General features: G+C 35.0%; 1 protein-coding gene across 1 annotated transcript in view; it reads left to right on the top strand.

Moving 5' to 3' along the window:
- FSTL5 (follistatin like 5) overlaps positions 1-15,376 on the top strand; it is a gene marked incomplete at its 3' end in the record, with an annotated part of 488,681 nt that overhangs the window by 435,304 nt on the left and 38,001 nt on the right. The window lies entirely within an intron of this gene.

The raw sequence follows: 15,376 nt of genomic DNA on the forward strand, positions 1-15,376 counted from the left end.
ATGTATTCTGATTACTCAACATCTTTTGAACAAACCTTCAAATATTTTGTCAATGCTTGTATTTTTTGCTTCCACAAGGTGGAAACCAAAGTCTTACTTAATTAGCTTTCTTTGAGGTTAGGGAGCAGATATGTCAATAAAGCTCTAACAAAAAGACTGCTAAAGGCTACATTTCATAAGCAAGAACAGGGAATTACAGGTGCTTTACAGAATTCACTCTCCCATCCATCCTTCCTTGTAAGTGCTGCAGCAGCAGATTCTACTTGCCAATACATCAATGGTAAAAGTTCTGGAGTTGGTCAATGTTTAGGTTCCTCTGTGTTTTCATTGGGCAGTCTCAACATATGGCTTGTGCATTTTTCCTCGTTTTTCATTCCATTAGGATATGAGTTCTGGATATTCTATGACCTTCCTAATATTTTCATTATGTGTCTTTCTTGCTTAAAACTCACTAGAATGGGTTCTATTGTTTGCCTCTAAGAATGTTGTTTAATTTTTGGGTTTTACTGTGTTAAGAAACATCTATAGATTATATCTTGTTTTTTTAAAGTTTATTTATTTTGAGAAAGAGAGAGAGACAGAGAGATCAGGGGGAGGGGCAGATTGAGAGATAGAGAGAATATCCCAACCAGGCCCTGCCACTGTCAGAGCAGAGCCTGAGGCAGGGCTCAAATTTATGAACTGAGATCTTGACCTGAGCCCAGATCAACAGTTGGGGGCTTAACCAACTGAGCTACTGAGGTACCCCTATAATTGTATCCTCTTAATATGTATATTTCATCATTAGATATAGATTTTGGATGTGTTTAAAGACTAAAATGACCTCACTATTCATTGTTTGTAAGCAAAGAGAACTTCAGAACTTTCAGATATGAGTCAGTTTTATACCCAATTAGTGTATATTTATTTCCACAAAAGTGGGTTTAATTTGAATTAAATTGTGGAAGGTTAAACTTATAACCACTGATTCAGTGACAGTTTTCAAAATTCTTTCTTATTATTTAACATATATCAGGTAGGATTTAATATATACTTACCTAGACAATACATACATACTTTGTGATTGCAAAAGACTAAAATAACATAGACATATTTTTAAAGCATAACTCCCCCTCATTTTTATTTCCACTTACTCTCATTTTTAAGAGCAGAAGAAATCCTGTGAGATTGCTTTTAATCTCTCTTCCATGCACTGCAAATGTAATTTTATTTTTTTAGTAAGATAGATTCATATTAATGCTAATTATGTCACTACTTTATTATCTTATTAGCCCTAAAGACAACTCCATGGAGCGGGGAATCGTATCCTCATTTACATATGTGGGGACTTATGCTAGAAAGTTGTTCACCCAAGGTTGCTGAGCTAATAAATGGTACAGCTGGAATGTTTATATGGCCTGATTGACTCTTGTTCTTGAGCTCAACCACCTCATGGAAGTGAGACAGTCTGTCATTTCCCGCTACCCTTTGCAAAATGTATCCCAAATAATTCTGGCCTTTATACATTACTAATAGATTTTATATCCTCCGTTATTATGTGTGGGACTGATTGATATTCAGTTAATGTTAGAAGCTTTCAATTTGCCTGTCTTCTGTGTTGTATCAAATGAATAAAAGAACATCACTGAACTATTAGAGATAATGACAGTGGCTTGCAACATAGGCTGGGAATTCAGACTGTCTGAATTCCAGTTAATACTCAATTTCTTGGGAATGATGTGCCCTCAAGTTATTCAACTTGCCTATGCCCAGCTTCCTTATCTGTAAGTTAACAGTAGAGTGAATTCATTTTTGTACAAGAGCTAATGAGATAAAGCATTTTAAAACTGGTACCACTGTATGAATCATATTGTAAATGTTCAGTTAAACTAAGTTCTTTGCTTTTTCTTCTCTCTTCTCCTCCTCCTACTCCCAACCTCTTCCTCTTACTTCTCTTCTTCCTAATATATGTTTCAACAGCACAGAAACAGTCAACCTGCCTAAAACCATAGGAATTCTATGCTAGGAAGCATACAGCAATAAAAGAGTTTGGAAACTCACAGGAAGTGCCCCCACCAAATTTGTTCCAATTATAGTTATTGACACTGGAAATTTTTTTTCTATTCAATGCAGCATTAGAAATCAAGTTGATCTAACTTCCTCTTAGCAATCTTGTATTAATCCCTGCTCTAAAGATATGCTATTAAATTCACTCAGGGGGCATCTGGGTGGCTTAATGGGTTAAGTGTCTGACTTTAGCTCAGGTCATGATCTCACAGCCCATTGAATTCAAGTCCCACTTCAGGCTCTGTGCTGAAAGCTCAGAGCCTGGAGCCTGCTTCAGATTCTGTGTCTCCCTTTCTCTCTGCCCCTCCTCCACTCATTTTCTCTCTCTCTCTCTCTCTCTCTCCCTCTCTCTCTCTGAAAAATAAACAAAAACATTATTTTTTAATTCACTCAGCTACTGTGTATTCATATTTTTCCTTAGTGTCTGTGTCCTCAATCCTCTACCTAAATCCCTGCAATAGATCATTGGTTTATTTTCATCATTCTGTTTTGGATGGAACTTGGAATGCAAACTACATTTCTGGCATTATTGTGATTGAACCTGAGTCCTATTGCTGGTCTGATGAGCCATGACCAGGGATGCAGATGGGGAGCTAGGAGGTACCGAGCATGACTCTCCTGTTCACCCTGCTTCTCTTGAGTCTGTTCCTGGATTCCAGCCCTAGTTTTGCCATTTCTTAGCTATGTAATCACAACGAATTAATTGAATCTATTTAAGTTACAGTCTCTTCATCTAAACAAGGAGACTGTCATAAAATTCAGTGACACATACCAGCTTGAACATAAAATAGGAGTTATTTATTTTAACACTATCAGTAGCTAGATTCAACTGATCATGTTTAATAACAAATGTAAAGCCCCATGAAAATATTATTTCAAAATATATTATTATGACATAGAACAACTTTAAAAGTAGACTTACTAGATAAAATACTGAACTCACAGATACATTTGAATTTCAGATATGCAATACATATTTTTTTCACCACAGGTATGTACCAAATGTTCAATGAGATATACTTACACAAGAATCACTTCTTGTCTGTTTGAAATTCAACTTTAATTAGGTGCTGCATTTTATTTGCTATGTCTGGCACTCTATTTACATAAAGTCAGATTGCCTTGAATACTGCATGAAAACATTTTCTTACAAATGGTACTGTGGCTTATTTCACTAAGATTAAAAGTTTGAACTGTCAAAAGTTCATATGAATTTAATACATTGGCTTTGTAGATTCTGTATTGCTTTGCCATATTAACATTCATTCTGTGACTTTTGTTTCTTTTTCATCTATCTAATCTGTTAATAATTGTGTCTGGCACTAAGAAGAGATGAGGAAAAATAGTGGATTAAATGCACAGGAATTTATTCTTTCATAAAATATACTGTCCATAGCTGGTGTGATTGCTCCATGAGGCATCTGGATCTCAATCTTCTATCTTCTTTTCTGACATTCCAAGAGCACGGTCTTATCCTCAAGGTCGTCTTAGGGGTTGAGAAGGCTGTTGGAACTCCACTCACCAATCTGTATTCCATCATTCTGTAATCCAGACCCACAACTGTACAAAGCAGGTAAAACATGAAGAAACTTATTCCTGGAAGTCCCACAACTGTTTATGGGTCACCGATGTGCAATAACTGGCATAACTATACTAAGGAGACTGGTAAATACCGTCATTTAGCTAGGCATACTGCTCAGCCTTCTGTTACAAAAGAGGAACAAGAGAGCAATCTCCACTTCTCTACCCAAGGCCTTCTAAGAGGATATAAGCTGTTCTACTTTTTTCTTTACACTCTTGTTTTGTTTTGTTTTTCTGCATTAATTAAATGTGATTATTCATCTGAACTCCAGTCTGAGCACCACTCACACCAACCTTGTTCCTTTGGTAGTTTCATCAGTACTGATGACTTTATTTCCTTGATTGATTTTGCTCTTATAGGCCTCTCCTTAAATATTGCACTATGTTTGGGGTGCCTGGGTGGCTCAATTGGTTAAATGTCCAACTTCAGCTCAGGTCATGATCACACGGTTTGTGAGTACCAGTCCTGCACTGGGCTCTGTGCTAACAGCTCAGGGCCTGGAGCCTATTTCAGATTCTGTGTCTCTCTCTCTGCCCCTCCCCTGCTCACATTCTGTCTCTCTCTATCTCTCAAAAAATAAATAAACATTAAAATTTAAAAAAAAATTCCAATAAATTGTATTCATTTATTATGCATGCAGTCTGATGATTTTTTTTCCTGATCATTCTTAAGACAGCTCTATCCCTGCAGCTTATTTGAAGCAATTCTCACCATGTACTATTAACATCCATTTAAAGCAAAGCATTCTCTTGACAAAAAGATAAGGCACTATTGGACAATTGAAATAATCTCTTTAATTCAAATCAGGATCCAGTTGCAGGTGTGGGCAGTTAGGATCTGATGATTTTTTGTTGTTTTTTATGGGTTTTTTTTGTTGTTGGTTTCTAAGTACTACATTTCCTAGTACATATTTGGCAAACTAGCACTGGGAGATAACATATCCAAGCATAATAAAGAAAATTCCATTCAAATTAAATACTTTAATAAAATAAAATTTTATTTTATTATTAATTTTATTTTAATATGTCTGGAGTTTTAAGGCCATTACATGCTTACTATTGAATACTATACCTTATCCTGATATTCTTATTTCAGAATATATACTGAACTTCAAATTTAGAAAAAAATATAATCCCAAGGAATAGTTAGTTCCAGACTGAAAGAAATTTTAGTAGCAGAGTATTCTGATTTGTTACTCAGTTGTAATACTGAAAGCAGTGGGAAGATAGAACTTTTCCCCTTAAATATATGAATTTTAAAGTTCTCATATATAAAGAGAGGCATTTTTACCCTTTAGGTTATTCTTTGATGACAGAATCCAAATTATAGATCACTGATAAAAAAAAACAATTTAATCAGCAAGATTTCATTTTAACTTTTTAGAAAGCTACAGTGTTGCCTTTTAATATGGAACGTATTAGAGTATAACGTTAAAACCAGTTATTATAAAGAAAAGATATTGACTTCTTTTTCTCTAGACTATAAACAATCCATTTCTTGTTCCATCTTAACTAAAAATGTAGACATTTAATGTTTGGAATATAATACATCTTTTACCATGTAATTTTTATCACTTATTTATTTTTCATATAAGCCTGAGGCCACCGTGGCTCTTAAAATCTAAGGGGAATTAGAGAATATTTATGATTCAAAATATCTTCCTAGCCAAATAAAGCAAGGAGCATTGGCAAGGCTGAAGGTGTTGGATTTCTTCCACAAATATCAAACATGCAACATGCATTCAGTTTCCACCAATAATCATTAAATTGGTGAAATTGCATGTGATCATAAACATGGCCTAAGAGTGTTCTGCTTTATAATGAATATTATTCATAAATTGCTTTGTTCTTCTGATAAAATGGAACACTGCATATTGCAATTCACCTCTTAGAAAAGTATTAAAATCAGTAATTAAAAAACATTTTAAAATGTCATTGGCCATGTTCTCTTTGAAATTATTCTTACAAATAGCAACATAGAAAAATGAAATATTCATATGTGGATATGTTAATGTTCACATATTAGTTTGTTGAGTATGTGGTAATGTAATTTTTTAATTTTTAAAATTTTAGTTCCAGTTTTCAAAGTTATGACAGATCATGTTATTTAAATAAGTTTATGAGTAATATTAATTTGGAAGCATCACTTTACTATGACATTACTTTTTTTTTCAATAAGAATTTTGGCTAAATATCTAATATAGATTCTTAAATTGATGAGCTTTTTTTTTTTTTTCATTTTTTTCTCTCATTATGTCTCTAAGCCCACGGCTTTTTTTTTTTTTTTAATGTTTTATTTATTTCTAGGAGAGAGAGAGAGAGAGCGTGAGCAGGGGAGGGCCAGAGAGAGAGGGAGTCACAGACTGAAACAGGCTCCAGGCTCCGAGCTGGCAGTCAGCACAGAGCCCGACGCGGGGCTCGAACCCAGGAACCGCGAGATCATGACCCAAGCGAAAGTCGGATGCTTAACCGACTAAGCCACCCAGGCGCCCCTCTAAGCCCATGGCTTTAATTACTGTGTTTAAGTTAATGCATTCTAAGTTATACTTCTATTTAAAAATTTCTCTTTTTTTTTCATTTGAAAGGGTGAAATCCAAACCAATATCTTTATCCCTAAACTGCAACATTTCCAGTGTTTTCCATTCCGTTTAAATGTAGCCAGAAAACTGAGTTGTGCTAGAGTTCTCTCTCAATTTTGCCCTCAAATCCAATCTGTCACAAAACTTTGTGAATTTAACTTTTTTGTTTATCTTACATCTCTTCTGTAATCTCATTTCCACTATGGCTGCCTTAGTTTAAGCTCCTATCAGTTCTCACCTTCAAACTTGACCCTTTCCTACTGAGACCACTCCTCCAGTTTAAACATGCACTTCATATTACAGGCAGGCAGACCCTCATAAAATGTACAGCTGGCTATTTTGCATTTCTCTTTAAAACCCTTTAATGGTGTCTTGTAGCTTTCATGAAAAAAAAAAGACAAAAATATTCAAATTATTTAGCTTATTCTGGAAAGCCTATCTATTTATTAAATCTTCCTACTATTCATACATATTCATTCATTCTTTCCTAAAACCCTCCAGAACAAAGCTGCTTTCTGACTATTAAGCTGTGTTATTATTACCATTCTCAAACACATTCTTCTTTCTCTGAAAACCGTCCCTTGTCATTTTCATTCATTGTATTCTTTACAAATAGACAAATGTTTCTTATGCCTAACTTTGACTTTTTTAAAAGCTCTTTGTCCACTAACTACCATACTTGGCACTAGATTTAATAATAAAACTATTAACATTGTTGCCTTTCTTCTCTAGACTAGAAACTCTGAGCTCAAGGATCTTTACACATTTAACTTTGTGTTATAATGGAATAGTTAGCATTTTACTGACACATAGGAGATAGTAAAATTTAAATGTGCAAATAACAAATGACACAGTGATATTTCTAATATTCACAATTACGCATTATTGAATTTATTTGTATGCTTTTTATATTCAAATCTTGCTAGACATTTTATTTACTTACTGTAGCCACATGCAGGGTTATCAATCAACTAATGTTTACTGGCAATCAATCATAAGCCTAGCGTAGCTCAACAATTTCTAGATTCCATTTGTTTAATAACATTTTTCATTAAGCATATTGATTTTTTACTACAGTTTCAATTTAATCTTTTATCATATGCAATAAGGCGGACAAGAAAAAGATGAGGGGCAACACATATGTGGTCATTGCTTAATCTTCATGTGTTCAACACATATTGATTTAACTGCTTCACTTTTCTAGGTACTCAGTTAAATGCTGAGAATATACCTATAAAATACACCATTCCAGTCTTCAAAATCTCACATATTGAAGGAATCCAAAAAAGAACACAACTGCATTATATTTGATAATGGAAGTTTCTTAAGTACAGATCTTCCTCAACTTACCATGGAATCATATCTCAATAAACCCATTGTAAGCTGAAAATATCTTAAGTGGAAGATGCATTTTGTACACCTGATCTACTGAACACCATAGCTTAGTCCAGACTCCTTTAAAGTTTCCCAAAATGCTTACATTCACCTTCAGTTAGGCAAACTCATCTAACATAAAGCCTATTTGATAATAAAGTGTTGAACATCCCATGTAGTTTACTCAATATGGAACTGAAAGTGAAAAACAAAATGATTGATGAGTACAGAAGGATTTTAGGTGTACGGTTGTTTACCCTGGTGATCACGTGGTTGGCTGGGAGCTGTGTCTCACTGCTGTTGCTCAGCATCACCAGGAGTATTACTACTGCACAGGGGTAGCTCAGGAAAACACCAAAATTCATATTCAAAGTACAGTGTCTACTGAATGTGTATCACTATATACCTGGTAAAATTGAAAAATGATAACTTGAAGACCATCTGTACATATACATTTGTATATTTCATATAAAGCATAGAAATGGGAAGTCAAATTTAAGTTACAAAGTAACAGAAGACTTCTAAGAATACACTAGTCTTGCAATTTAGATGACAGCTAGATCAAGGAGTGGCAGATAGGTATACCCGGGAAAGAGTATATATTAAGCTTCAGATAGCATAGTTTATTTAATGGAGTACAAGTCCCTTGTTGTGTGTAAGTAAGCAAGGACAATAGATTAATAAAGGGCTTCAGTATATTAATGTATTGATAAAAGGTTTGACTATATTACATAGAATTAGGTTTTTGCACTTGATTATTGAGGTATACATTTACATTTATAACATATAACTCAATAATAACATTGGATGGATACTTAATAGTTACCAAGCACTGAAATTTATCATTCTAAAAAAGTATACAAACTTATTTATTTCTTTTTTTTTAATATTTTTTTTTATTTATTTCTAGGAGAGAGAGAGAGACAGCGTGAGCAGGGGAGGGTCAGAGAGAGAGGGAGTCACAGACTGAAACAGGCTCCAGGCTCTGAGCTGGCAGTCAGCACAGAGCCCGACGCGGGGCTCGAACCCACAAACCGCGAGATCATGACCTAAGCGAAAGTCGGAGGCCCAACCGACTAAGCCACCCAGGCGCCCCTACAGACTTATTTATTTCACAACACAAGTGAAACCAACATTATCTATACTTATATACAAGATCCTTTTTAAGTTGTTTTAAGTTCATTTTTTTAATTTTGAGAGAGAGAGCAAGAAAGAGAACTGAGAAGGGGTAGAGAGTGGGAGAGACAGAATCCCAAGCAGGCTCCATGCCTCCAGAGTAGAGCCTGACCCAGGGCTTAAACTCCTGAAGTGTGAGACCATGACCTGAGCTGAGATCAAGAATTGGCCACTTAACCAACTGAGCCACCTGAGCACCCCTAAGTTGATTTTTTTAATGTTTATTTATTTATTTTGGGAAAGAGAGTGAAAGCGGGGGAGGGATAGAGAGAGAGGGAGACAGAGAATCCCAAGCAAGCTCTTCTCTGTCAGCCCAGAGCCTGACACAAGGCTCAAAACCATGAACCATGAGATCATGAGCTAAGCCAAATCAGGAGTCATGCTTAACTGATTGAGCCACCCAGGTGCCCCTATGTTGATTTTTAATTGCATCATTTCAATAATAATTTTGGTTCTCTTTGTAGTTTATCTTTGCCCAGTCATCTTGGTCCATATTTTCAGATAGAACTATAATTTAAACATATTTAAATATCTTTTTAGTTTTATAGCAAAGAAGAACAGCAAGCACCATTGAAAAGATACATAACTTATGCTTATTGATCTTACAAACTTCCTAAAATAAATACCATCCATTCATAGTAGACTTTCCATTGCCTCTAATTATAGGTAACTTCTTCCTAACCTTTTAAATAATGCCCAGCTTGTAAGAGCTATATCTGCTACCCAATTTATTTTAAAAGAACTGAGGGGAAATTCTATGGTATAATTGCTTCACAGCCACCCACAATCAGAGAGTTCAAAATAAAAATCTTCTTATATAATTAAAGGCATAATAGGTGCAGATTTTTAAACACAGAAAGACAACCAATCACTTTAACAGTAATTGCTGATTCTTATTGTCTTAATCTCCTTTTGTACAAGAAGCAAAAGTTATAGTTTAATCTAAAATAGAGAAATAATGTCATAGATATCTCTGTCTTGAAAGAGTTTTCATGTAAGCTATCAACATTATGCTTCCGAGTACTTGGTGTTTTAGACAGAGAAATTTAAGAAGGCTATTAGAAGTGGTTAACCAAAGAGAAAAGAAATTGTAAAATCCAATGTTGTTCCTTGAAGTATTTGCTATTTCTGTTCAATTAGCAGAGTTTTGGCAGAGGTTGGGAATTTATCATATATATTTTTTTTCCTAACAGTGTACACTATTAAAATAAGACACGGAGATGAAAACACTACTAATGAAGAACATTATTTCTTAAAATTTTTTTGCTCACTGAGGAACTTGATGCGGAGGTGTGTGAGATCAGTTATATTAGTGAAGTATGTTAATTGGTGACTGCTTATAAATTACTGTTTTTCCTCCTGAAAATGAATTATATTTATGACAGATAACTCTAATAAAGTCTTAAATTTATATAATCAATGTTCCAACATATTTATACTGACACTATTATGATTCACAAAAACTCTTTCAATGGGGAAAATGCATTGTGGTTTTACAACTTTTGTCTAGAATGATTAACTAGCTATTGTCCCAAAGGCAGATATCAATTCCTCCCTTATTTCACTCATTTCTATTCCACTATGGTATATTTAAGTCTAATGATTTAGCTTCATTGTGCTTCTTTGACAACTTATCAATGAATGTTTACAGAGCCCAAAAATATGTCTGGTTAATAGCAGGGGAATTATTAGGTCATCTATGATTCTAGAGTTTATGGAGTAAGAAGAGTTACTAAATTTATGACAAAAAATGGCATAAAAAATAAAGACAATGTTCAGTGTATGAGGTGAACAAGGAGACTGAAATAAACATGATTGTAATTATATGTTATGACGTTGGTCCGTATTCTGGGTTAAGGTAAACAACTAGAGGATCATCTTCTGCCTGACCCTTAGAGGCAATTGCTTGAAACAATGTATCAATGATGTTACAAAGATTTTTAACAATAACATATTTGGCAATATTATATTGAAGAATGGGCTAACAATCCCACCCAAGGATTATTTAATTCTCTAGGGATGGATATTTTTCCATTAACTACTTATTAGGGCAGACTCTGTGAAGACAGATGATGTTAAGTTGTATGTATGTTGTCCAAAAGAGACCCAAATGATTTTTGTTCTATAGAAAAATAACTCCAAAATAATCGTTTATTAACCATTGTAGTGTTTGCCTTAACAAAGTTACCTCAGCAAGCCTTTCTCAAATCATATAAATCTCTGCTTCTCAAATGGACTTTAAACTAGCTTTACCATCTTGCTGGCTCCCTCATTAATGAGATAAAACAAACAAACAAACTTTGTCTTCCATTAATTTATATTTTTCTTAGAATTATGTTTTTTGTTGTTGTTTTGTTTTGTTTTTTAATTTTTTTAATGTTTTATTTATTTCTGAGAGAGAGAGAGAGACACAGTGTGAACAGGGGAGGGTCAGAGAGAGGAGATACAGAATTGGAAGCAGGCTCTCCAGGCTCTGAGCTAGCTGTCAGCACAGAGCCCCACACGGGGCTTGAACCTACCAACCATGTGATCACGATGACCTGAGCCGAAGTTGGATGCTTAACCAACTGAGCCATCCAGGTGCCCTTAGAATTATGTTTTAACTTTAAACTTTTTAAATGTTTATTCATCTTTGAGAGAGAGAGAGAGAGAGAACAGGAGAGGGGTAGAAAGAGAGGGAGACACAGAATCTGAAGTGGGCTCTAGACTCTGAGCTGTCAGCACAGAGCCCAACCCAGGCCTTGAACTCACGAACCATGAGATCATGATCTGAGCTGAAGGAGATAATGACCTGAAATGAAGTCAGATGCTTAGCTAACTTAGCCATTCAGGTACCCCTGTTTTAACTCTTTTAAAGCTACACTTAGTGGTGTTTTAAGCTGCGTGCATCTGCCGTTCCTACACACTCCAGCAGGATATTTTGGTAAAATGTGCTTTTTACTTCCAGCAATTTAACTGAATAAAAGAGGAAGCTATTATTTATACAATTTAGTGATAAAATTCTGTGTTAGAAACAGCTTTGTATGTGTGTGTGTGTGTGGGGGGGGGTGGAAATAACTTAATTAATTGCCTTTACTGTATTAAGACATTCATAGACTTTTAACATAACCCATGGCTCAAGAGAGGTATGCATCCATGGAACACTGAGGTCATTGCTCTCTCAGTGCCTTGGTAATTGAATGTTGGCAAGGCATGAAATCTCTCTAAATCACAACCTTTTTATTTGTAAAGAAGATAAAAAACATTCCAGAAACTTGCCTTACAGATTTGTGAAAAATCATATTAAATCAAACATACATCTTTAAAGTAACACAAGATAAATAATACAATTGAATAAGATTTAATTCTCCTTCCCTCACAGGAACATTTGCTCCATTCCTTTTGTCCTCACTTTAATTCCCTTGTTCATTTGCTAATAAGATTTTATCCTATTATTCCTGAATATTTTTAATAATCAAAGAACTGAAAAATCAACTTTTAAATAAATTAGTAGAAAGCTTATACGACACCAATGAATACTTCATAAGATAATATAATATTTACTTTCTAATTTTTTTAATGTTTTATTTATTTCTGAGAGGGAGAGACAGCGTGAGCAGGGGAGGGTCAGAGAGAGAGGGAAACACAGAATCTGAAACAGACTACAGGCTCTGAGCTAGCTGTCAGCATAGAGCCTGACACGGGGCTAGAACCCACTAACCTTGAGATCGTGACCTGAGCCGAAGACGGTCGCTGACCGACTGAGCCACCCAGGCGCCCCTACTTTCTAACTGAAAAACACAAAATTAATTACCCAGAAAATGTTCCCTTTCGGACTCTTAATATTATGTAGAATATATTTTCTTTGACACAAATTCATAGACTAGAATATACAAATTACAATCTGGTGAGGAATATCCAAAAGAATACAATTACATTAACAGAAAGATATACTTGGTCATGAAATTTACTTAGAAAAAAATCTTATTAGCCTTTAAATGATGCTAATTTTCAAGACTTTGAAATAGTATACACCTGTCTCTAATTATACCACTGTAACCATGTTTCTTTGAATCTATTTTCTTCTAAAAATAAAATGTTACCTCTGTGCAGTGGAATACAATCATTGGTATTGTTTTCATTAAAATTGACATTGACCTTGTCACACACTAAAATAAATCTTATATGAGACAAATAAAATTTCAATATATTTCTAAATTGGAGGTAACTTTAAATGAGAGAAATTAGGATACAGTAAATCAAGAATGAATCAAGACTTGAAGGAAGTGCATAAGTCCCCTCTTAAACAATATGCTGAAATCTCATACACCTTGCTTTAATTACTGAGTTTATTCAGGGAGCAGTTTAAATTTGAAACTATACTTCTTAATATGTATCTACTGTTTTTTATTATTAAAGCTGTCTAGTCAAAACATCGTGGTAATTGTGTATGCCTTAGAAGGCTGTATGGCACTTTGAATAATAATTATATTGTTAAATGAATAAAATAACATAGCACCAAGTACCAAATTAGTGTTGTGGGTCATATGCATTATTGATAGAAGAAAAGATTATGGATTAGTGGACTAAAAAATTGATGGGGAAATTCAGACTTTGGGTTTGAAGAATTAGAAGGGACAGAATCATTCTAAACAATATGCAGAAACATTAATTATAAGGCCATTTTATGGAGGCAAGACTGGACAAATAATATTCAGAAGGTATAGAATCAGCCAATTCTGCTGCCATAGTTGCTCTTAGTATATAAGACCTAAGACCGTAGTAGGGAATGAAATTTTCTTGCCTTTAAATTAATATGAAAAATGCCTAGGTGCATCTGATAATTATTAACTTGGCATGTAAGGAATTCATTTGCATACATTTTGCTTATTTATTTGTAATTGAGCAAATATGTTACAGAAATGTTGGGGATTGACATTTTGTGTCAGATTCTTCTTAAAATAACAGGTAGAGCTAGCAAGTCAGGTTCTGTCTCTTTCACATGTGCATTATGAAGCACCATCCTGGTGACAAATGAGGAGAAAGGCAGGACTCAAAATTTGAGTCCTAGTGACTACTGTTCAGTACTATTTGTACTATGTAGTACCCAGTATTATCAGTGAGTTGGTTTCTTCTTGGAATTAGAATATGTTTTACATAAACATGTTGGCTTCGAAGTCATCTAATGACATTCTGCAGAAAATATGTGTAGTTTGAAGAAGCAAGTTCTAATGTTCATATTTATAAAATCTTAACCAAAGTATAACACGATTCATATGATCAATTACTGTTATTTACTGTTTTTGAGATCCTTCAAGTTTCCAGCTATAGTTATGGTTTTGAGATTGCCATTATTGAGTGTCAGTTTTATCTTAAGAAATCTACTTATATCATCTTTTATACTTCTATGAGAAAGGAATTGGCTTCCCAGTTTTACAGCCAAGAAGGGCTCAAGGAAGGTAGACAACTTCAAGGGCCAAGGTGAGCTGGAGATTGCTGAGCACCAGATGTCACAGTAGCTGATGACACAAGATAAACTGAAACCTTTTAGTCACTTGGTGCAAAAATATAAGCCAGAGGCTAAATAGAGGAAGTGCCAAATCCCCCACTATTCCTTTTTTCTCCATCAGTTGGCACCAGTCAAGGATCAGACAGATCAGCGCAGACATGGTGGATTGCTAGCGTAAATGAAGTAGCTGTCTCACTCCCACGAGAAGCTGAATAGAAGGATCCTGAAGTTTTATGGACCTGAGGAGGAGGTCAGGGCTAAGTGTGGCAAAGTAGTAAATACAAAGTCCGGAGGAAAAAAAGTGTCATGTCCCTCCCTCATCCTTCCCCTTAAAGAGGTCTCAGCAGAGGTGCCTGTCACAATTATCTGACATTGGTTCCTGATGGAGGGAGTGCATAGAGGGGCTGGGTAGTAATATAGATAAGAGCATGGCTGGTCAAGAGATCTTGAGTTCTTGACTGCAATGATCTCCAGAAATGGCCATAAAAGGCAGCTCTCCCTTGCCAGCTCTGCCAGACGAAACTTTTGTAACTGCCTGTGGTCAGGTCTGAAAAACCACACATAGATGTTTTGACCAGGAGCCTGAGTCCTCAATAATTTTGGCATAAACCAACCCAAAACTTGTACCCATATGGCTTGAAAAAAAAATCCCATTTTCTTCTATTCAAGATTGACGTCCTCATTAAAAACATTTTTGTAAGTTAAGTATAACTTTATTGATTTTCCTATAATCTCTTGGAATGTTACCATTCCTTACTAATAAAATATATGCTTGGAAATGTTTGTTGCAACTTAAGATAGAAAACAGAGTTGGAGGTAAAACCATGTGGTAGTCCCATAAGCCGCTTAAAAAATGATGAAGCAAAAAAATGATGGGGGAAGAATTCTTCACATGAGACTCAAGTCTTCCAAGTGTGAGACTTGACAGCCATTGGGTTCTGCTGCCTGGATGTACCCTAAACATCACTGATTTCCAGATATAAAACAAACCTAGATTTTACTAATGATTCATTCATATCATGTCTTTCTACTTTGTCTAACATATCTGTATATATGTTGCCTTAGCTCCTTCATGAAATTCCAAGGTCTTTGCTCACTGGCAGTGCTTAATTCATATTTTGTAACCATATAA

This window comes from Hyaena hyaena, unplaced genomic scaffold (genome assembly GCF_003009895.1).
Source record: "Hyaena hyaena isolate Hyena2069 unplaced genomic scaffold, ASM300989v1 scaffold_244, whole genome shotgun sequence".
NCBI lineage: Eukaryota > Metazoa > Chordata > Mammalia > Carnivora > Hyaenidae > Hyaena > Hyaena hyaena.